The 24145-nt window shown below is 39.5% G+C and overlaps 1 protein-coding gene across 2 annotated transcripts in view; it reads left to right on the forward strand.

Moving 5' to 3' along the window:
- Nucleotides 1-24145, forward strand: part of LOC149305990 (WW domain-containing oxidoreductase) — a 415139-nt gene that overhangs the window by 256715 nt on the left and 134279 nt on the right. The gene's annotated exons all lie outside the window — the stretch shown is intronic.

Genomic DNA, 24145 nt, shown 5'->3' on the forward strand with positions numbered 1-24145 from the left:
GTAACATGTCTCAAATCATGTTGGTGTTTGAGCACATCTCCTGTTGTTGTTTTGACTAACAACATTGTACAAGTATATCTCAGTTAACAAAGCACAGTGGACCCTTGATACCACAATGCTTTGGTTCCAGACCCCTCCATGGATACCAAAATGCATGGATATTTAAGTCCCTATCAAATATAATGGGTAGCAAAATGGTGTCTCCTATATAAAATGCCAAAATCAAGGTTTGATTTTCAGAATGTGTGTGTGTGTGTGTGTGTGTGTGTGTGTGTGTGTGTGTGTATTCAAGCCGTGGATGTTTGAATCCATGGATAAGGAATCTGTGGATACCGAGTGGCTGACTGTAGATGTGTTCCTGGGCATTACTTCTAGAATAGAAAATTTATTACCAAAAGCAGAAATAACAGGAAAAAATAGAGATAGGTTCCTACACTACAAAAAAGAAGAGAGGTTCCATGTCTTTCATCAAACCTTTTTTAAACCCAAAACTAAAAATATATGTATTTGAAATGAAGCATTCAAATCAGGTAAGACTTGCATAATTAAACAAAAACATATTGAACCTTCTAGAAAAGAAACCACTTGAAAGCTTCTTCCAAAATTGGCATCCAGGGATTTTTACCCCCAGAACCTCCACTTTTCTTATGATTTCCACTTTAGTGGGCAAATTTACAAATCCCTGCTTCTTCTGGGAGTCACATGTCCCAATTTTAATCTCTGAAATGTTGAATAATATATATGAATGTATATAAATACCTAATATGATTTGCTGGCCATCAGTTCTAACCACTGCAGGTAGTTTTTTGGCTAATGCATTCACAACAGACCCATAATGTGAGTGTTACTGCTATGCCTACCTCTATAACCCCATATCCAAGTATATTGGTTCCTTTACAGCTAAAAATGCCTTCTACCTTTACTGACTTTTCTATTCAGTCCCTAATCTAGCCTAGAGATAAAAGTACAATTAAAATTCTAAATGGTGTTGTGGGAGATTCATCGATAGTAAATATTGCAGAGGAAGAGCATATAGCTTTGACTTTATACGATTTCTCTGCATACATGTAACTGCAACCTTTACGACTTGGTTTAAAAACCTCTCTTTAATATCCAATCTGTGTTTTAATTTCCGTATACCGTGTCTGGCGGTTTGGAGTCTAATGTTCATATTAATATTTTTCTACTCCTTGCAATCACACATAGAGTACTAATCAAATGAACTTGTAAAAGGTGGCCCTTTATTAAATTATTTTAGTAATGAGTTCCTGTTACTAAGAAATACAGTGTTAAAAAGGTGATATCGTGGAAATTAATTAGCATAAGGCATACTGGACAGATAGAAGTGACTGGATCTTAATCAATAGCAATATGATTACACCTATGCAGCAATTATAAATTATTTAAAACAGTACCGCTAGGTTACTGACTACTTGCCTTTAAATTAAATTCCCTGTCAATAATTGATGCAAAGAATTAATGCGAGAACTCCTTCAGTTACTGAAAACTTTTTAAAGGCGGCATAAAATATTGAACTGTTGCCTGTCATTAGCAGGTAACTTGTCTCTTTTGTGTAACATCGTTCTTTACTAAATTGGCCAAGAAGGACCTCCAGAGCATGAAAGATGGCTAATGATTCTTCTGAGGGTGTTGACACAGAAACACATCAATTCCACGGAGGAGAGGCATGCCAAAGATCTGATGGATCTGGAGGTTATTGAATTGCTTAAATCCAGTGCTCACAGATGCACTTTTGGGAACCATGCTCATTGCTTAATTAAAACTGGCTCCAGGATCTATGCTCAGGTTTACAGTTTGAGTATCCAAAAGTGTGGTAAGAATATTTCGGAGTACAGTGGTACCCCGGGATACGAATGCGCCAGGATACGAAATTTCCGGGTTACGAAATAAATTTACTTAAAAAAACTGTTCCGCGTTACGAAAGTTTTTTCGGGTTACGAAAAAACTTTTGGTGCTTTTCGGCGCGATTTCGCACCAAAAAGCGGCTTTCGCTATTAGCGCCTATGGGCATTTCGGCTAGCGAAAGTTTCCGGGTTACGAAAGCGGCGGCGGAACGAATTACTTTCGTAACCCGGGGGACCACTGTATATGGTCATGGTCATCATGAAGTACAGTCAGCCCAAAACATTGATTTTGCCATTTTATGTAAAGGATACCATTTTATTCTGCTGTTGTATTTAATGGAACTTGAGCATCCACAGATTTTGTTATCCACAGAGGGTCTTTGAACCAAACCCCAGCGGATAACACTGTAAAAACATCCATGCCTTTGGGGATATGAGAACTTGGCCAGTTCTGGTTTTCATCTTTGTAATATAGGAGGGTTATATTTCAGTGGAAGGAACTGGCAAAACCACCTCTGGGTATTTCTTGCCTAAGGAAACCCTATGAAATTCATGGGGTCGCCATCAGTCGACAGGCGACTTGGAGGCAACACATGGGAGAGCACTGCCTGGTAATATATGACTTAAAGAAGATATATTTAGATGTAATGGCCAGCCATACCTATCTAATAGATAAAATAAATCACTTTCAGAAATCCTTCAGTGCCTTTTATTATTCCACTGTTATGGTTAACAAGCTGCCCACTAAGTTTCTCAAGCATTATAAAATCCTGTTATAAAGCAATTTTGGAGCCAGAGGTTGACTCACTCAGGATGAGTGTGTTGTCATTTGGGTTGAAGATGCCAGCCACAGCTGCTGGTGAAACATCAGGAATAAACTCTTCTAGAATACAGCCTCATAGCCCCCCAAAACCACAAAAAACCTATCCCCAAGCTCCGTTCCTACCTTTAACTTACACAGCCGAAACTGGATGTATTAACAGCCCCAAATGAGATTAAATTGGGAGACCCCCCCCTCTGTTGGGTTAGAAATAAGAATATTGTTGATGAAGGGAATAGAAACAATGAGAAATGAGGAGTAAGAGCTGTTTAAATTCCCTACTCCTCCTTATCCATTCTTCTCGAAGGAAAGATGAGCACAAAGTAAATGAAACTGCCGAACCAAAACATCAAATAATTTTTATGGATGCTAAGGCAAGTAGCAAATAATGTTCTGCTAGGACTGCTTTCATTTATAACTAGGCAGAGTGAATAAATTCTGACTATAGTAATACTGTATTAATTAGAATGGGGTATTTTTGAAGATATCTATCTGCAATCCACATCTCAAGGCTCTATCTATCCATCTCCTTGCTATGATTTATCTTCTGATTTTAAACTTTGCACAATGTGAATATATTGTCGTCGTCCCCCGTGTGCTAGATTGGCAGATTCACTTAGAGACCAGTTTGGGGGGTTATGACTGCAAAGCCTGCTTAGATATTTCTTCATCCTTGAGTTGGTCCTATGGGGTAGGACTAGGGAGAAACCATCCGAGCAGAAACTATCATAACGTAGAGAAAATGATACCACAAAAGTCTTTGTGTTGACTTAGGTGTCTGTGTGTATTTTAAGTGGGATCAAAAGCCTACATACTAATTGCCGTTGAGCCACACCAACAACATGCTTTTCAGAAACCACTGTTTCACACTACATATGTTGATGACTAAATGGTTCCAGGATCTGTAATTGAATTCTCAGAATTCATGCAATTAATAGGTCTTGTTTCCACTTTGTTATGTCACAGGCAACCAAAACGAAAGCCCTGTCAACAGCAGAAATCCTGTACCCAGCAGAAGCTTTAGGTTAACCATATTCTTCTTGTAACTTGGAATGAGCATTATTTCATGAAATGACATGGCAGTATGCATATATATATATATATATATATATATATATATATATGAGAAAATGTATCACTATCTTTAATAGGAAAGTGGGGTTTAGTTCTGGTTAACATATTGCTTTAATGGTTGTACTTGTGGTGGTAGTTATTATTATTATTATTATTATTAACTTTATTTATAAAGCGCCTTAAATACACGGCGCTGTACAAGTTGCACGTTTCCAAGTCGTTTCCAAGTTGCGTGTTTCCAAGTCTAGTTGCGTGTTTCCAAGTCATTTCCAACTTATGGCAACCCCAAGGTGAACCTATCACAGGGGTTTGGAGTATTTATTAACATTTAACAATTTGTTCAATAATCATGGTTCTGATGATGCATAATCAGTAAATGGCGCTGGTATGCCACATTCTTAGATCTTGGATCTAAGAGATAAGAATAAGGGTTAATTAAATAATCATCTTTTTAAAAAAGGAGTCTTTGTACATCTTGCCAAAGGCTGGGATCAAGACATCATCATGGATGTAACATCATGGTTGTGGACTGCCTTGCAGGGAATTGAAATTTGCAATTTTGTTCATACAAAACATTGTCAATGATGGTTGTTGTTGCTCCTGATATTATGTTATTATTCAAGACATTTCTGACTTATGGTGACCCTAAGGAGAACCTATCACAGGGTTTTCTTGGCAAGACTTGTTCAGATGAGGTTTGCTTTTGCCTTCTGAGACTGAGAGAGTGCCTTGACCAGGGGTAGGCAACCTGCGGCCCGCGGGCCGGATGCGGCCCGGCGAGGCCTTGGGACCGGCCCCAGACTGGCACTGCCACCAATTGCCGCCGGGGCCTTTGGCCTCTTGCGCGCAGGGGCAAGGGGGGCAATTGTCTATAGACACCTCAGAAACATGCATTTATATTAATATTTTTTAAAAAATCAGCAATTTTTTTGCGTGTCCTCCACTTTTTTAAAAAAAAAGTGTCCACCATTTGAAAATGTTGTCCTACATTTGTCCTGGTTTATTTATTTATTTAAATTTTTTTAAAAAATATTTAATTATTTATTTTTTGGCTTCAGCCCCCCAGTTGTCTGAGGGACAGCAACCCGGCCCCCGGCTCAAAAAGGTTGCCTACCCCTGGCCTTGACCATAGTCATCCATTGGGTTTCCATGTTTGAACAGGGCTTTGAACTCTGCTCTTGAGAGTCCTAGTCCAGCGCTTAAAGCACTACTCTACACTGACAACTGAATTATAGCCCTTCCTAAACTAATGATAAACCCAACCCACTCTTGGACAAGACATGTTCAGGAAGATCATGGGACGGTTGAAAGGACAAAGTGGAATACCATATGAATGTCCTCCTCGATGATGGATTTCATAGAAAAAGGATCAGATCAACAAAACAGTGCCACTGGCCATTGTGAGAATGCAAAGTGAATTCTGGATCCCAAATCTCATGGTCCTCTATGTTGGATCCCTTGTTTCCATGCCACCTTTTCTTTTGCAAACCCAGAGAATAAGAGAAGGTATTAATTGCTTAGAAAATGGCCACCAGTGGCATTTTCTACACAGATCCTTATTTCCAAATGAGCTTTCTTCCCTCCCCGCTCCCTGCTTTTTATCTTTGGGAATCTGCATCTCCGGTTTGAAAGCTTTTATCTGTTCTTTCCCCGAGGAGTTATTTTAGAATAACAAACCAATATTAATAATAAAACCGTTTTATGTTTGTCCTGTAACTTGCAAGAGAAAACTAGTGCATGGTCTTTTTTTTATCCCACTGGCTTTCTAAGGTTCAGGTATTAACATAAATACAGCCCATTAACACTTGTTCCTCTCTGTCAGGACATAAATTAAGTCTGCAGGTGTTCCATGAAGCTTTACCCTTGGTACTAATTAAGCCTTGATAATTAGGTTTGTTAAATTCAAGCCTTTAAGCTTATATTCCCTCTTTGGGTTGCCAAAATGGAGATTTGCAATATACAAGGCCCATTTCTTCTGGCTACCTCCTTCCCCTCCCATTTTAAAGTAAAACTGCAGCGAGAATCGCTTTTGTGGTAACATCACAGAGAGTATCAATTTGATATCATTTTATGTGTTCGTTGAATTAACTTTAATCTCATCAATTAATATGCATTCCCATTTAAAAAAAAAACACCACTCATGATCCCCCCTCCTCTTAGTGACCCCAGAATAACTGATGTAATAGTAAATTCTAAGGACAATATCACTATATACTTGAGTGAGGAAGGTCTTGTTCTGTAGGTGTCAATGCAATATTGAATCAAAAGATGCAAGGATTGGGATGAAGCTGACCTTACTGGAATGGGGAAAAAGCTGCTTTCTGAATCATAGCAGACCTTGGGTGGTTCCATCATTCATGTTCAGTAATGTCACAGAAGTGTGTAAGATGGTCCAGGCACGCACATTATTTACAACATTGCAAAGCTCTGCATGCTACCTACCACGATTTCCAAGCATTTGCTACTGTATATTGCTACTGGAGTTTCTTCCCTGTTTAAAGACATGCACTGTACCTTCAGGTAATAGAAGCCTTTCCCCATCATTATTTTAACCAATGGATAAGGAGCTGGACCTTGTACGTTGGCTCCATGCTTGACATTCATCCCTCCAGTGTTAACCCCCAATGCACACATCTTCCGTGGGATATCTGAAGAGTGGTGTCTACTACCTTTACATATACAGTTGTAGACACATAGGCATTTCACACACATCTGTATGATCACAGTCCAAGAAGCCAAACTGTCCACTGAATTTGAGGATGCCATGGCGAGCAGGTATATTTTGGGCAAGGTTCAGTATGCATATGGCCACCATGCAGAGATTATTACGTGAAGATAAAAAGGCTAAAAGAGTGGCAGAGACTCCATACAGACAGGCCAAAGTAAAGCTGCTTCGGGTCACTTTGGAGGTATGCTCTTTAAATGATGCATGGACACTAAGAGTCTGGAATCTGCACCAAAGCCACGATCAGGTCCTAAGGACTGGAGCGCAGCTTTGGTGCAACTTCCGGACTCTTCGTATGCATGCATAATTTAAACAGCATACCTCCAAAGTGACCTGAAGTGGCTTTATTTTGGCCTGTCTGTATGGAGCCAGAGTTAATTGATATCTATTAAATCCTCTCTCAGAAATATATGGGAAGAGGCAAGTAAAGACCACCCCCAATTGCAGAAAAGCAACTTTCACATTAAGTCCCAATGTTCTGTTCCAGGCTGCAAAGGGCTTCTCCATAGAAGAATAAATAAATCAAACCAGCAAATGCATCATATCAGAGTGAATACTTAATATTCCATGTGTGGACTTGTGAGTGTGGACATGAGACACTATCTGAATAAGAAACGTAATAACCTTGAGAGGTCTATTTTTCCGTTTCATTGGTTGTAGCCAAGAAATAAGCCCTAATGTGATGTGTGTGCGATGTGTGTAAAAATATTGCATGGGGGTGAAGGTGGGGAAATGGTTGGACACTTAAGTAATTTACTTAAAAAATAATTTACTTTTTAAAAATCTAGTAGGAAAGTCCCTTTGGGGATTTCTGATAGCTTATAACACATCAAGTTGGCTCATCAGAACAGATTTCCTTGATAGTTAATCTTTTATTTATTCCATAAATATATTATCCATCGAATCGCATGTCTGATAAATGTCATTTTTCATCGGGAGTAAATTAAACCATTGAAATAATTCTATTAGGGGCACTTATTTGTAGCAGTCATGCTAACTTAAAAATAATAGCGTTTCATCTTTTCTTCTTCATCGGTAGGAGACTGAATGAAAAAATCACAATTTTAACCACTGGCACTTAACTGCAAAAAATTAAAAAGTCACTGGGGACTTTAACAGCCATTCTAATTTTTCATAATTTCGTTTTATTAAGTATTTCTTTGCTCAGAACTCTAATCATTTGTGCTCTGTTTTGAAGAAATAGGATAATAATTCTATTCTGCGGAAGGACAAAACAGGATGTATTTGAATGTTCTCTCCAAAGGATCAAGATAAATGCCCCAATTCACATAGAATCATGTGTATCAGGGTGGTCATTTATGTACCAGTAAGAAAGAGTAAACATAACTCGAGCAAAAGGAAGAGGGAAAGGACACAGGTTTGCACAAAACATTCATATAAAATTATTGCTGTTATGTGTTCCTTCAAGCCTTTTCTCATAGAGTCGTAGAGTTGGAAGAGACCACATGGGCCATCCAGTCCAACCCTTTGCCATGCAGGAACTCACAATCAAAGCATCCCCACTGACAGATGACCATCAAGCCTCTGCTTAAAGACCTCTAAGGAAGGAGACTCCACTACACTCCAAGGGAGCATCTTCGACTGTCAAACAGCTCTTACTGTCACAAAGGTCTTCCTAATGTTAAGGTGGAATCTCTTTTCCTGTAGCTCGCATCCGTTGTTCTGTGTTCTAGTCTCTGGAGCACATCCTCAACGTGACACCCCTTCAAATACTTAAACAGGGTTATCATATCACCTCTTAATCATCTTCTCCAGGATAAACATACCTGTAAGGCAACTTTATCATTGAGAAGTCGAAGGCTTTCATGGCCGGCATCCATAGATTTTGTGGGTTTTTCGGGCTATGTGGCCATGTTCAAGAAGAGTTTCTTCCTCTGAAGATGCCAGCCACAGATGCTGGCGAAACGTCAGGAAGAAACTCTTCTCCAACATGGCCACATAGCCCGAAAAACCCACAAAAACCTATTTATCATTGGGCTTTCTTTGCAAGATTTGTTCCTATGGAGTTTGCCTTTGCCTTCCTATGAGGCTGAGAGTGTGTGACTACTTAAGAACACCACCATCAAAGTCAACATTTTGTTTTTGGAATGGGGAAGGAAAACGGAGAACACAGATCTTCGGAAAATATTCAGATGTGAATTTCCCCAGCCAACTTATGGTGGCCCCATGCATTTCAGGGGTGGGGGGTTAGGCAAGGAATACTCAGAGGTGGTTTTGCCAGTTCCTTCCTCTGAAACATAGCCTACAGCATCTGGGATTCATTGGTGGTCTACCATCCAAATACTAACCAGGCCTGACCCTGCTTAGCTTCTAAGATCAGATCTTAGGATATTTATGTGGCTTACATACACACATAAATAGAAAGTGAATATATACCCCAGCAGGGAGGACCATGACAATTGACCAGTCTGCTCCTCAGTCTATCATCTAGGAGTTGCTAATGAGTAACTTCTAAGCTCCTAATCTGTCTCCTTGAAGTTCTTTATCTTTAAATTGGCTTTTTGGCCCCACTGCCACTCTATTGCAGAAGGAATCTTGATATTAGCAGCATGTTTTTGATGGTACCACACCATTTTCTCATTCAAACCTGACCCATCTCACTGGATTTTCATGGACTGCTTGCCTGCCACTACTCTACACGACCTCCTCCAGTTTCTATTTTATAACTTGCTGTTAATTAGTTAGTATCCTTGCTTGGTAGATCGAACTTAAGAAACTCAGCATCCCATAACCAGCGTTACGGGAAGGATTATTAATGAACCGGCGAGTCACCGCTGATTAATTACCTGAAGGACAAAGGGATGGCAACGTCTCCCTCTCCTCTGTAAAATGTAGCCTCCTCCTGTAAGACTCACAGAGACATGTGGGACGAGGTTGGAAGGTGAATGGGAAGCCAAGGGTTAAGGCATCTCAAAATGTCAGGCAGCTTGTTATATTGCAGTACATCATGCTGTCCCTTGGGCTGATGGCGGAGACCTAGGCAGGATCTACAAGAAGAGAGAGAGCAGAGAATGTGACATGAGCGTCTACCTCCTTTACTCTCCTGGGCCACAACCCATATGCCATGGTTAAGCCCATTGAGCCCATTGAGACGTTAGGACAAAAGCAGTCAATGTTTCTGTCATAGTAAAAACTGCTCCTTTCCTTAACAGAAATATATATTTCCCCCACCAACTGCATCCTGGAGTGATACCAGCATTTTCTATTCTAATTGAAAACACAGGTTGATGTCCCATCCTTTTCTCTCCACTCAGTCTTCAATAAAAGCCTCTGCTGTAGCATATAGTATGATATATATATATTTTAAAAACCTCATTTTGTCATAAATAGCCATATAAATAAGGTGCATGTAAGTTACAGGGTGTGTTTAAAAGGCAGATGTTCCATGTTGGAGGTATGTGTGCCTGTACTCACTGGTAGTTAGAGCGCATGCCACTGTCTAGGACTTTAAGCGCAACATGTTTATGCTTCCTATTGTTTGTTTGTTTATTTTATAAAATGACCCATTTATGAGTTTTTTGATCATCTTTGTATCCTGTATGGTACTGAATCAAGTACCTCTGTTTGCGGGTGAAATTGCCTATTAAAATACAATAAAACCATAGAAATGACTTTTATGTTGCTCCTCTGATAAGACGTTTCAATGTACAGGTTTGTGTGAAAGTATGTTACACTTAATTGTAAAATATTTTTAGGTAGATTTACTCTGATACTCCTTGATGTGTTGAATTCATTGACAAACTGTTAGAGGGCAATATTAAAACAAGGCCATCTTTCATAATCTTTATATTTATTTAAAGAGCAGGCTAGAAGTAAATATTTTAATCTATGACATCTTATGTGCAATCCCTTGTCTTGTTTTGGTTTTTTTTGTGCATGTACAATTTATGTGGTTTATACGTTTCCATTTAAATCTTATTTTTTTGACAAGAGAAAATGTTCTGACTGGTAGTTTTACGTTGTGTAATAGCTGGAGCAGAAGCATTTAGCACAATTCACATGAGAGATATGTCAGATTCTATTAGCAATAGAAGGAGATAAGAATTGTGCAGAACTGGTGTTCCAACAGAGAAATAAACCCATATTAATTTGTCTAACACGGGGTTATTCAAACATTTTGTTTTCTGTGTGCCACGTTCTTGATCTGATCCTAGATGGGAGGATTGGATAATCTATCCGCATCACACATGGTCATGCTCTGAAGTTGACATCACTTACTTCAAAGTAAGATCTTCAAAGGTGTGGAGGTCAGTGGTGCAACACAATGATCAGGACCTACAGAATGGTTTAGGTGATTGGCAGTGCTGGGTTGTCCTCCAATGATAAATGCACAGTGCCATATCTGTATCTGAGTCGTGCAAAACTTTTGTCAATCTTTTTCCTGATGAGTGATCAAATGCCTTTGTTTTCTTTTGATTAAAAGATTTCTCTTGATTAAAATTCGGTATGGATGTTCAAAAGTAGGTTATGTAGTTAGTGAGGTAGGATACAGCTTGACAATGGCATATAGGGCAATCCTGCTCGATGCAATACCTAGGGAAATCTTTACGGTTTATGGAACTGAAGAGTTTCAAAAGAAGATCAGCCCTTGCTTTATAGACTACAGCAAAGCATTTCTTTCATAGCTGGCCTTCCAAGTCCTAGTCTCTTTCTTAAGTACAGTCTCCATTTTGATTAATCAGTGAGCCTAAGGTACAGAAAATCTTCTACTGTTTTTATGTTTTCATTATCCACTTTTAAGTTATGTAAATCTATGGCTGTTCTTGTTTGCTGTATGTTCAGCTGTAGCCCTGCTTGTGCACCCCTTTCCTTGTCTTTCCTCAATAGGGTTCCATGTTTTTGCTGCTTTCTGCAGGTAATCAACCTCTTTATGTGATCCTTTTTTGTCATACGACTGTCCTCTTTTTTATGAGCTTCTTAAAACCATTTCACAGGCCTTATTATTTTATTATTTATTATTTATTTATATATATAAATATAATATACAGTATTTATTATTATTTTATCAAACTGATCTTCCGTTCAGTCCTCTCAAATTGTCCACAGGCATCTTTTGGGGAGCTGGATACATAAAATCCTTTTCCAAAGCTGCATCCCATTGCTATCGGTGTGTACAGTTCCATTACAGTGATTCAAATTCTCTGAAGATCAGCCATACAGAGGGAAATGGGCAGAGAACTGGTATGATTAGAAAAGTACGTTCTCTACAATAGATCTTTCTTGACTGAGAAAAAGGTCTGCTTCTCCTTACTACTAGTTCATTTCTGTTGTGGATTTTTTTCCAACGCCATCCCATCCATAGCCATATCCCATCCATATCCCATATCTCTGTGCACCAGCAGTTTAAGGGCCGCTAAAGCAAAGAACCCTTTACAAACTATTTGTCTAATACATTTATCCTGTACTATGATTTCTGCTAATGATAGTGTCTTATGCCGACAAGGATGAAAATAAGGTAGTCCAAGCTGCTGCGAGTATCAGTGAAATTTAGGTCATGTTTTTTATATAGCAAACCTCCTCCCACAATTGTGTGCACACTGTTCAGCTGTTAAAGTTGTTATTAAACTTTATGGACCATAAACCCCATGAAAACAAGGAAAGCGAGCAGCCTTACTATTATAGGAGTGTCAAAGCAGGAGGCATATTTCATAACATCAATGCTACACATCCACTGCCATGTATACAGAATAACTGCTCCGTTGATATAAACCTGCATTCAGTCACTAAATGCAGTGTGGACTATCAAACTCATTATTTCACCCAATTCTTGTTTTAGTTTATATCTGGAGGTTGGTTCATAAATTGTTCAGGAAAGCAAACCTTATTTGTCCAGGTACGTATTTGTTGGACATCACTATGCAAAAGTTTCAGTCCTCATATAGCTTTACTGATTTCAAAAATGAACTCTCTTACTCATAGCCAAGAGATGCGCAGGAGAAACCTTAATCCTTCCTCTTGGATATGCATGATTTAATGGACTTAATATAATTCCATTTTACTCTTTCTGTTTGGGATTATGAAGGTTTGTGATGCTAAATCATAAAGGTTTCATAGAGGACAAACAAGGGAACATCTTCCTGGCCCTTAGCTACTCGGTGCTTGCAAATGACATAGTGTAGCTACAGGTGGAAAGGGTTGCATGTTGACACAGAAAATGGATGAAGTTCCATGTCACAATTGTGGTTTTGATGTAGTTTTTTAGAAACTTCTTTAAGTTGTTTTCTTTAATAGTTCTTTTTTTGTATTGAAATAATACAAATACATATGTAATATTTAACATAAAATATCTCTTATTCCAAACTATCTTGCACCCGTTTTCTTTAATAGTTCTGGCAGTGTGCCACTTTTATGATTCTTCTGTGTTGCATCTAGTGCTTGCAGACATTTTTGAATTACATGTCCCAGAATCCCCAACCACCATGGCCAATGACAAAGGCACCATGTGGTTAATATAAGTGAAGCATATGCACAATTACACTGCACATTGTCATTGTACGGATACTGTTTTTCAGAGAGCTGTGTACTTAAGGGCTGGCCATCGCTCATTGACTGTAGTATCAACTGATGACCTGCCCATGAATAAGCCATTACAAATTAATCATCCATGAAAGCTCTTGAGTATTCCTTAATGCCAACTCACTGTCCCATGGAGACAGTTTGTAGATTCAGTAGAGAATCATCAAGGGCAAAATGTTCAAGGGATGTACACAATTGTGTGAACCAGTCCACAAATACAGACTTCTTTTACTGTATGCATGTCACAAAAACGATGTTGCTGCGACCTTTAGAGCTCGCCAGAAATATTTAGGGCTAGATGATGATGATAGGTTGTTTTTGTTGTTGTTGTCACACATGACATTTACCTTAACACAGCATTTCCTACATTTAGATTCTGAGACATACACAAAAACAATCAATCCACAAAAACAATCAAGCCTAAAGTACTGTTATTTCTGTCCTAACATCCAAAACATCCTTTGTTACTTCTTCATCTGCAGTCTTTTGGATGCTGCCTCAGTTTTTTGCTTTTTCATGCTCTCTCTCTTTTTTACTATACACTGTTCTGTGCTTTTTCTATTAATAGACTATATATGAAGTATTTGTCAACAAAATAAACATAATTCCTAGTCTTTGAGTTAATTCATAAGCAGATGAACAACTGCATCATCATCATCATCATCATCATCATCATCATCATCATGCACCATCAGTGTACAGGCATTTTACGTGAGCAGTTTATAATTGTTATTTTGACAGTTCCCTATCCTAAGTCTTATAGTCTAAAATACATGTTGTTGTTGTTGTTGTTGTTGTTGTTGTTGTTGTTGTTGTTAACGGTCCTCGAGTTGATCTCGACCCATGGCGACCCTGTGGATGAGATATCTCCAAGAGCCCCTGTCCTCCACTATTCTGCTTAGCTCCTGTACATTCATACCCATTACCTCCTTAATAGAGTGCATCCAACTAGCATGTGGCCTTCCTCTCTTTCTGCTTCCCTCCACCTTTCCTAGCATTATTGTTTTTCCCCATTGAGAGATGGCATGACCCACAAGGAAAGGGGGATGGAAGTCAGGAAAGGTATTCAGTTCAAGACATCTTCTGTCCCTTAGAGGCAAAGTCAGTTGCAGTTTGGATGGAGGGAGAGACTCTTTTTGGCAGCTTGGCCCAGGCTTGATGGAGCTATGCTTGCCCTGTCTTCTCTCCCTCTGAGACCACAACAATGCAGTTTTGCATCTGAAGATTCAATACACACATACACTTGTGCATATACACAAACACACACTCTTGCATCGGTTTTGTGGTGCTGCTCTTTTCCCCAAAACCTGTAATGAGGGTGCTAACTTCTGCAGGCAAAATACAGCCATTTGAAGAAGCATTGACTATTAAAATGTGCTACATTCAAAGAAAAGAAAGACAGACACAGAAATCTGTGGCACAAATTTATAGCATGCAAGGGGGAAAAGGTTTGTTTCACTGTTCCCCCCGCCTTCTCCCATTAACATTATGTGCAAATGAAAGGCCTACTTTAATAATTGGCACTCTTTCTTATGTTAAAGATGTGATAGAGCTATTTAGCACAAATTAAGAGCTGCTTTTTAAAAAAACACAATAATTTTGAAACAGAATATGCTCATTATTTTTTATATAATTGATATGCTGAACTTTTTTTCCTTCCAAGATAATTTCCTCATGTTCAAACCCAAGTAGATACATAATGAACTGGCAAGAAGCTACTGGATTGAAACTCAAATCAGAACTCTTGACAGAAAGAAAGAAAGAAGAAAGAAAGAATCACGAAATGATAACTTGTGTAGTAGAGGTTGTGAAACATTGCTGCTAAATTGCTACACGGAGAGCCTGGAGACTCTGGGTTCAAATTCTGACCCTGCCATAAAGTCACAGCATTGCCTAAAGCAAGCTACTCCCTCTCAGCTTCAGTTCTGTTACTACTAGGTCTGAAATAGGGATGGAGAACTTCATCAATGTTATTTTCTCCTGCATTCAGGTTTTTCAGACCTTTATGTCTTTTCATCCTGGATACATATATATATTTAAAAATGCAACTTTAAGTAAATTATTAACTAGCTGATGGAAACGTAATTTATCTCCTATATCCATGGCTGAATTCAATGGGTACAGCTTTTCCAACTATAGAAAGGCCCACATTTGTCTATTTTCGCCTTCTAGCTCAGTGTTGTACTCGTCTGTGTGTTTGTTTAAAGATGAGCCAAAAAGATGTGTCTATTTTATTTCAGCACTAATGCAGTGGAATACAGATGGATTCAAACCTATACTTTATAATTCAAATATATAACCATGTTAGTCTGTAGAATCAGTCCGTGGAGAGATCTTGTAGCACCTTTGAGACTCACTGAGAGAAAGAAATTGGCAGCATGAGCTTTTGTTGACTTCAGTCTACCTTCAGATGGATCTGAGGAAGAAGATTGAAGTCTACAGAAGCTCATGCTGCTAATTCCTTTCTTTCAGTTAGTCTTAAAGATACTATACTTTATACGTTAAGGACTGAAAGGTCCAGATGGACACATATGTGAGCTGCGGTGACTCACCCGTTCATATCCTTCAATGTTTCTTAGATGAAAACTAGGATACTAGTGGTCAATGGTATGGTTGGTTTTTTAAGCCCTTGTTTTATACATTGAAATATGGTTTTCATGTGAGAAGTGAGATGGGATATAAATCTAGATGGTGATTGTGGTAGTTTTGGATTCACGACCTTCTATTTGCCCCTGCAGTGCCACATTTTTGTCCCACACATACCACACCACCGGGGAAGAAAATATTGTTGTTGCAGTGTTTGTTCGCTTAACACTCTATCATTTAAAACCAGTCTCTTTGAGATTTCCCCTGCTCTGCTATGTATGGCTCAATGGCAACCATCTCCCCAGAGCATGAAGGTTAGGAGGTTGATTATTTCTGGCCTGGCAGGTTTTCCTAGGAAACAACCTTAGATGCAAAAGCCCAGCAAAATTGTGTGCCGGGGGGGGGGGGGGGGGGATAACTTTGAATTACACCATGCTTTAGTCCCTTAAAATAATAAATAAATCTTTGGTATTGCTCTGAGATTATGTTATGAAGAATGACATTGATTATGACTCATTGGCTATCTTCCTTCCCTGCAACATTTATCATGTACCTTGAAAAAAAAAGATGTCCCTGAAAAGCAAGTGGGAAACTTCACAGTGCACTAGCAGCATATAAGCTTTCCACTTTGCTTGCTTTGTCATTAAGCTGTGGTTAAGCATGGCCAGCAATCTGTATCCGAGGTTTTATATATGTTTCCTTTTTTAGCAGTGATAAAACAAAACTGGTGTGAGTGTGTGTATGTGTGCGTAAATTGCTGAAAGGGGATGTATTTGTCTACTAAGCAAGTCCACTACTGTAGAGGTGAAAATACTATGAATTAATCATAGGATTGTAGAGTGCACACATACAAAAGGCATAGAGGTACTATAGAGTATTTCACCATAGGGCAGGAATGAATGTGGAGGATCAATATTTTATTGATCCTGATCAAAGACACTAGGTACTGCCCTCCAAAGTGGCTGCTGTAGGCATGGACCCCCTCTTTCCTTCCATTCACTATTCATACACATGCATATGGACAGGTGCAAATACGCATGCATTTTTCATATGCCCACTTCTTCAACTGATCCATGTAGTTCACCTGTGTATGTGTGTCCCAGTGGTTTCACTAGGGTTGGTGTCACGCACTGCTGTATCTCATGGTGTCACACCCCATTGACTTCCTCCATACCATACCATACCATACCATACCATACCATACCATACCATATAGAATCCTTTGTAATGTTGTGCTAATGTTACTCATGAGTCATAATTCCTGTATATCACTTGGAGCCCCTCGGATTGAACTCACAACCTTGTGGCTTGCAGTACAGGCATTTAACCATTGTGCCACTACGGCTCAGTGCTATGGAATTCGGGGATTTGTACTTTTGTGAGATATTTAGCCTTCTCTGCCAAAGAGCTCTGGTGCCAGAACAAACTACAAATCCCAGGACTCCATAAGATGGAGCCATGACAGCTAAAGCAGTGACAAACTGCATTAATTCTGCTCTGTGGCAGCAGCCAAAGGCTGGAACTACAATTCATGTTGGGAGCCTTAAACGCAAATTTCGAACATAATGTGTGGGCTGATTTTCATAAAATCTATGAATTATTCTGCCAACACTCCCCACCCCATATTTACGAAAGAGACAAAAAATATTCAGCAGAGAGAAGAAATTACAGAGTAAGAAAAAAACAAATTGACGTTTCAGATTTTCATTACTTCAAAAGTGTGAAACCCAGTTTATGCTTTACCGTACGATGGACAAGGCATTGAAAAAATCCTAATTTCCACAATCCAGTCCCAACTAACATGTATGTATGTGCATTCACATATGTGCACCCACTTAAAAGCCCATTGTCCTTTCCCCATATATATTTACATTATATATATATATATATATATATATATATATATATATATATATAGCCCAGGAGTGTAACAGAGATGTGTCTTGTCTGCTGTACATTTCCCCCTAGAATCTTGTAGCTTTGAAGCAAATAGCTGATTCTGCAGCAGCTGTCGGTGTTCTGTTAAAATAATTGTACATACATTTCCCAAATGTACGAAAAAATGAGAATTCTTCCAAAAAGGTTTCAACAACCTCTGAAAAGATAATAATGATGCAAGCTAACAAGAAGGGGCGGAAGGAACATTTCCTTTTCAGAATGATCACACATGGAATACCTGCGCATTACTATTTATTTTAATGCTCCCATATAAAACTCAGTTTAGTGGTCCCTTTTTCGAGGGCTGCTGGGAAAATTTCATCGAAGAGAGCCATAATAACGTCCTCGACCCTCTGCTTTCTCCGAGAAAAAAAAAGAAAATCATTACAGACATAAATGTATTGTCTTTTGGCTTTTGTTTGCTTTGCATTTTTATTCCTTGAAAAGAAAGAAGTCTTTTAGATAATGTGGTTTTTCAATCAATATACTGAACATTTTGCTTTCACATCACAGTACAAGATGCTCAAAGAGCCAGACTGCCATAGACTGAAGAACAGAAATTGTGAAAGAACACTTATGATTTGTACATATTTTGAAATGATTATTCCTTATATAAAGTGTTTATATTATACTAGAAGTATTTTAAATGCAACACACCATTTCAGTATTTGACATGGCCTCTCTTTCTCCATCTTTTAGGTTTTATTTTAACAGTTCCCTAGTTAGAAAAATCCCCTTTCCCCTATAAATATTATATACTCAAAGTATCAGTTTGCTCTGTATAGTTTTCAATGCCTCCCTCGCCTACCCTACTTGTTTGTTTTAAAAAGTGTTAGCGTATAAAAGAGAAATCCAGAAAGAAAATGACTTGGGGTAAAGTAGAGGAGTAATTAAACGCACTCTTTAAAATCAAATTTGACATAGCCATACGGTTTTAAAAAGTGCAGACACTCACATATATAAAGCGAGAGAGTCAGCGGTGACAGAAGTTAGTCCAAACAAGACGGGTGACCTCTGAACCGGCTGTTCAATTTTGCTAATTTAAAGCATTCAACTGTACTACCGTTAATCTTGTTTCATTACCAATAGTGTTCAGAAGATAAATGTCTGCAGTTAGGCTAAAGCAAGGAGAATTGATGTTTTTCTCTTTTCCAAACCACCCCAACCAGCGACTAGAGAGGGCTGTCGGGCGCTAGTAGCTTTCCCCTCTTTTTCTCTGGCGTGTGCCTCAGTCAGCAAAGTCTCTTCGGAGAAATCCTTTACTCTGTGTTCGCTCCCGATCGTGCAAACTATTTTGACTTTTTGGCCTTCTTTCACAGTCCGACTAAAAAAAAAAATTAGCCGTTGTGTTAGATTGTAAGCAGAAGCTGCTATTTCTACTTGATAAACCTTCAACATAGAAAAAGGTGTTACAGATCAGCTTAACGATATATCACTTTTAAAATTTTCATTCTCTGTTAGTTATTCATGGGGTGAGCCAAGGCATATACAATGCGCCCACGTCATACGCAAGCACCTCTTACACTGAAAGCCGTGTGACAAAACTAACAATGGCGCGTGTGCCTGCGGCATGTGCGAACCCCATTATTTTAAATGGGGCCCGAGCATACGCATTATTTGCCTTACGTGGGGGGTCCAGAATGGATCCCTCGCATAAGGCAAGGGTGCACTGTATTTCTGGTAAGACTATTATGTAGCAACATTCCCCACTTCCCTATCTGATTATTGCCATTTTCCCCATCTATGGCTAGATCACCCAACAACTCCTCTTCTTAAAGGGCTTGAGCATGTGGGCCAGGATAGCATGGGCTGAGCTCACCTGGGTTAGTGCCTGGTTACATACCCATCCCATCCCCACACTGACCTAGGACTAGCACACCACTCCTTATTTTTCCTGTGGTCAGTCCATCTAAGAAGCCCCCCCAGTCGCCCTGTCTGATGTGGAAATCGGGCAGCTGGTTGCACCCATGTAGTTGCGCCCGTGTGAAAATACCTATCACTATAGCGCTACCATCCAAAAGCAGAATGGTTGCTGAATTGTCCATGGTGCGATAATCTCCTACGAAAGGTACAGGAGCTTTCTCCAGTTCCAATCTGAGAACCCTAATTTTATGTTTGTAAGTAGGACAAATTCAGCCACATATCTACTGAGGACCACACACAGTAGTACGGAAACCAGAGGCTGTACGTGGCAAATGTAGTAAGATGTTTTGTCTCCTGAGATAAATTCAGTTTCTAGCTGCCCCTGCCTCACCACTTTGGCTGCCTTTTGCCATGTTTATTTTAAAACCCAGAGAAGACTTGCAAGGGGTAAACATCCTTCACCCCGCTTTTTCCCTGTATACATGCATGGGCTGCCTGTTATTAGTTTACTTCGGCTTGTGGGCTCCCATTGCACATCGTGGAAGTAAAATAAATATGCAAAGCACTGATAGGCTATTAATGGAGTTACTGGCTCAGTATTTTCTCCCCAGAAACTGACCTTGAAGAGGCATCACTTTTTCCCCCCTTTCCCTATCTGCACAAGTCAAAATATGCAAATTGAGAATGGTACCTCAGAACCTTCACACTATTAAAAAGTTATCATGAAGGCCATGGAAATATCACATTTTACAAAGGTCCTTCATCAGCACCTTGGTCTTTATCTTGTGTTAGCAAGAGGAGGATAGAAGGGCTGCAATCCTGTGTGCCCTTACTCCAGAGTAGGTCCCAGTGAATGCAGAGAAATATAGGACTGCACAGTAAATCGGTTTAAGGAGAAGGTTGGAATCAGACGTCTGGGAATTGTAGTTCGTTGTAGCACCAGGGTTCAATAAATTAGTTTGCTAGTCAGAGAAGGGAGAGATAAGTCACACATATGGTAAATCTAAATGATGAAAATCTTTTAGCCTAGCTAGAATTATGAAACTTGGCATATTGATCCATCTAGCCAACTCTGACGCATAAGAATTTCTCTAGTTTCATGTTTTCTCCTCCCCTTCCAATTTGGTTTATTTCACACAGGGATGTTTTCCTTCTAAAAATGAGTCCATAATGTCTCCCCTTTGAAATTTATTGTGTCTTTTCCTCTTACCCCAAAAGGCAGCTTGTCCTGATTCTATTAATACACAGAAATCCCTGTGTTTCTATTGCCGCCTTCCTGCAAATCATGGAAATGAGACCTTAATATAGACATAGCACGCATGTGAATGCAGTGCCTATAGTTATAGATCCGTTGGTAAGTAAGTAACCATATGGTTATTGTATAAATTAGATTAAAGACCTCATGCTTTTAGTAGATAGATACTGTGCACTTAAATTTATAGGGGGTAGCATCAGGAATTGGAAGCAATTGCATGCTTAGCCACTGTGTTTGGCATGAAAATCCCTTCTTGAAGCATTCTTTCCTGTTAAATGAGCAAACATTGCATCAAGCGGGAGAGCAGATGCAAATCAGGGTGCCTTGCAAAACTCTTCGCCACTTGCCATAAATAAAGAAGAAAGGATATAGGCAGACACTGTTTGTTATGGGCTAATAATACAGAGAATTAGGCATGTGCCGCAATTATTGGTGCTGGTCGCAAAAGGGACATCAGGGATAGAGGCCACACATTGATTATTGTCTTCCTTTTGTTTATACAACTTTCCTTGTCTTCACAGCTGTATGGCTATAACCAGCAAAAGCCCCTGAGAGAGAGTTTTAGATGCTGTTCCTCTCTACTTGCATCATTACCTCCCTCCAAACAAAATCTCCCCATCTTTCCCCCCCTTCTTCTTCTTTTTCTTTCTTTCTTTCTCTTTGGTCTTGTCAATAGAGGATGAAAACATTATTGGATTCAGGAGCTCATAGTAGCCCTGTACGAAGCGTGAGACACGAAGGATAGATTTATGAAATGGACCATTTCAAATGGCATTATCTTCCCACCGTGAGGTACACCTTTCATAAATCATGGGAGAGTGTTTGGAAAATAGAACATTTGTTATTCCGGCTGTATAATGTATTTGCATCCTCCACACTATAATCCGGCTGCGATGGGGGTGGTGGGGAAGGCAACAGAGGAAAGAGTGGAAGCTGCTTTTCCTTGTGGTTGATTTTTCCTATTGCTTGGGAACACATGGCGTTTTGCTCTCTTCAGCAGCTGGAGGAGGCGTTATAAAGCATCAATCTCAAATGTAACTTGTCTTGCAGTTTTTCACGTTCAGTGGGTATTGGTTGCTGTTGCTGTTGTTGTTGTTTTCAAAATGCTTTCTTGCTTCCTAACTGGTTTCTTTGCAAGCTGCAAAAGTGGTCCAGGGAGCGTTTCCAATTTTTCGAGGGGAAAATAGCCAAAATTCCTTGGAGAGGGTAAGAGCTTTGACTGAAAACTGAAAGCAGATGTTTCTGTACCCTCTCCCCTGCAAACTCAAGCACCACTACCCACTGGTATTGCAACAGCATTTACATATACCGCTTCATAATGAACTAAGTAAGCAGTTTAAAACATGTAAGCCAATTGCCCCCAACAAGCTGGGTATGCATTTTACCATAAACATAATGGTGCGTGCATGGGAGCGCCTCCCATTACAATGGGGCTCCAATATTGGCGATTTTTCTGATTCGTGGGGGGTTTCGGAACAGATCCTCCATGAATCGGGACAACTGTATTTGGCAAAACAAATTAGTGCTATAGTGTAATCTGTGGTTAGAAACAAAATTTTGAAAAGATAAATGTTACTTGGCATTGCTGACACTGACTTGAACTCCCTGGAGGCTATTATTGCTGTTGTTGTTATTCCTCACTGGTCACCCAAAACTCTCATCAGTAACATCCGCTATGGTGTGAAACCAAAAACAATAATGCCCACAATACAATAATTAGTTTATTACGTGAATGTGAAAACCTGGCCTTTGTACAATCCAACTGCGCATATTTATCAGGGATATTCTTGAGTTTCTGCTTCCTCTTCCCATCCCCAGCTTGTTCGGTTTTGCCTTTTGCAAAAATTGTGGGAATCCCTTTTCCAAGCCCTCGTGTTGGTTGGCAGCATCATCGTATTTCTTTCAGTCTCAGATTCCTCTGCAGGAGTCTGTAGAATCTAGATTTCTGAGCTGGGGAACAGATGGATTTTGTCCATCCACCAAGGCACCATGCCACGCACAGCCCAGTCGTTTCACATACTCCAGCTGGCGAGGTTTGTCTTGAACTTTTGATTATGTATTATAAGGCAAGGATACTTTCTTAATACATCTAGCCGACAGAACAGAAACACTCTCTTTATTATTGAATCAGTGCAGTCTCATTGTTTGAGAAGTGCATAGGATGTGTAGCAACTAAAGAAGCTTTGTCATAAAAGGAACAACAGCATGGGGCTCAAAGAGCATTGGTTCAACAAGAAAAAGAAGGCATTATAATATGTGAGATATTGGCCAGTGCGTGTCAGCGCTATGACAAAATGTTCTCTCCCAATTTACTACCCATCCACAGACAGCATTTTGCCAGTTTGTTCTGGTGCTGAGCATAACCAAATGTTGTCTGGACTGTACACACCAGAACCAAGATTTGGGCTGTTCAAACAGGACACTGCCAAAATGAGAGGGAAATGACCTTTCAGCTCATGCAGACAAGGACTATAATTCTGTAGTGTGAATGAGCCCCTGGTCTCTTCCTCTGTTGCGATAGTTTAGCTATAGATTAGAGTACAGCAGAATCATAGAATCATAGAGTTGGAAGAGACTACAAGGGCCATCCAGTCCAACCCCCTGCCATGCAGGAAATCTAAATCAAAGCATCCCTGACAGATGGCCATCCAGCCTCTGTTTGAAGACCTCCAAGGAAGGAGACTCCGCCACATTGAATCAGTTGCTGCAGAATAAACATTTGCATAAATCCCATTGATTCAGAATGCCAATTCGAGACATGACTCAGTAACACACACCCCAAATCACTTTGCAGCACAAACTCACAATGATGGTTCAGATCATAGCACCACTCCATGTCACTGAAGCAAATTATTTTAACAAGTAATTTAACAGTCCTATAATGTGTTTGGCATTGTTTCCCTTCAACTGATATCTCTTATTTTACAACAGCTATTTCCATTTGTGTTTTGGTCCCCTTGCCCCCATGACAACTACACAGAACTACTTCTTATAATACATATGGGCAGGAATCAACATTAGTTTTCCCCTCCTTTTTGTTGTTGCTAAAATTCAGCCAGGAATTATATAAACACTATTCTAGCTGGATATTTCTCTGAGGAATGTTATTTTCCATGTCAGAATGGAATAAATTGCAGATTTCTTTGGCAAATACAGCTCTTAATGTTGTTGTAGTTTTAAGTACACCAGCATTTGCTCTAGTCTAGGCACATGTGGTGCCTGTGAGGGAGCAAACAATTGTGTGCTGTGATCAGATAAAACCTCTGTTATCATAGTGAAGCCAGTGGGTAATGCTTTGCATTGTTCAATAACGTAATTGCTCTGCCCCTTCACTTAGCCCTCTTGAGTATGGCAAAGAATAATGTTGCACCTTGCTGCTATTTATAACACTTTCCCCTTCCACCAGAGTCTGAACTGGAAAGTCATTTCAGATCTATAAAGTTGGGTATGTTAAATAGCCCACCCAAAAAAGGACTGAATCG

Source organism: Sceloporus occidentalis, unplaced genomic scaffold, assembly GCF_023333645.1.
Source record: "Sceloporus occidentalis isolate IW3139 unplaced genomic scaffold, rSceOcc1.0.p SCAF_10, whole genome shotgun sequence".
Taxonomy (NCBI): Eukaryota; Metazoa; Chordata; class Lepidosauria; order Squamata; family Phrynosomatidae; genus Sceloporus; species Sceloporus occidentalis.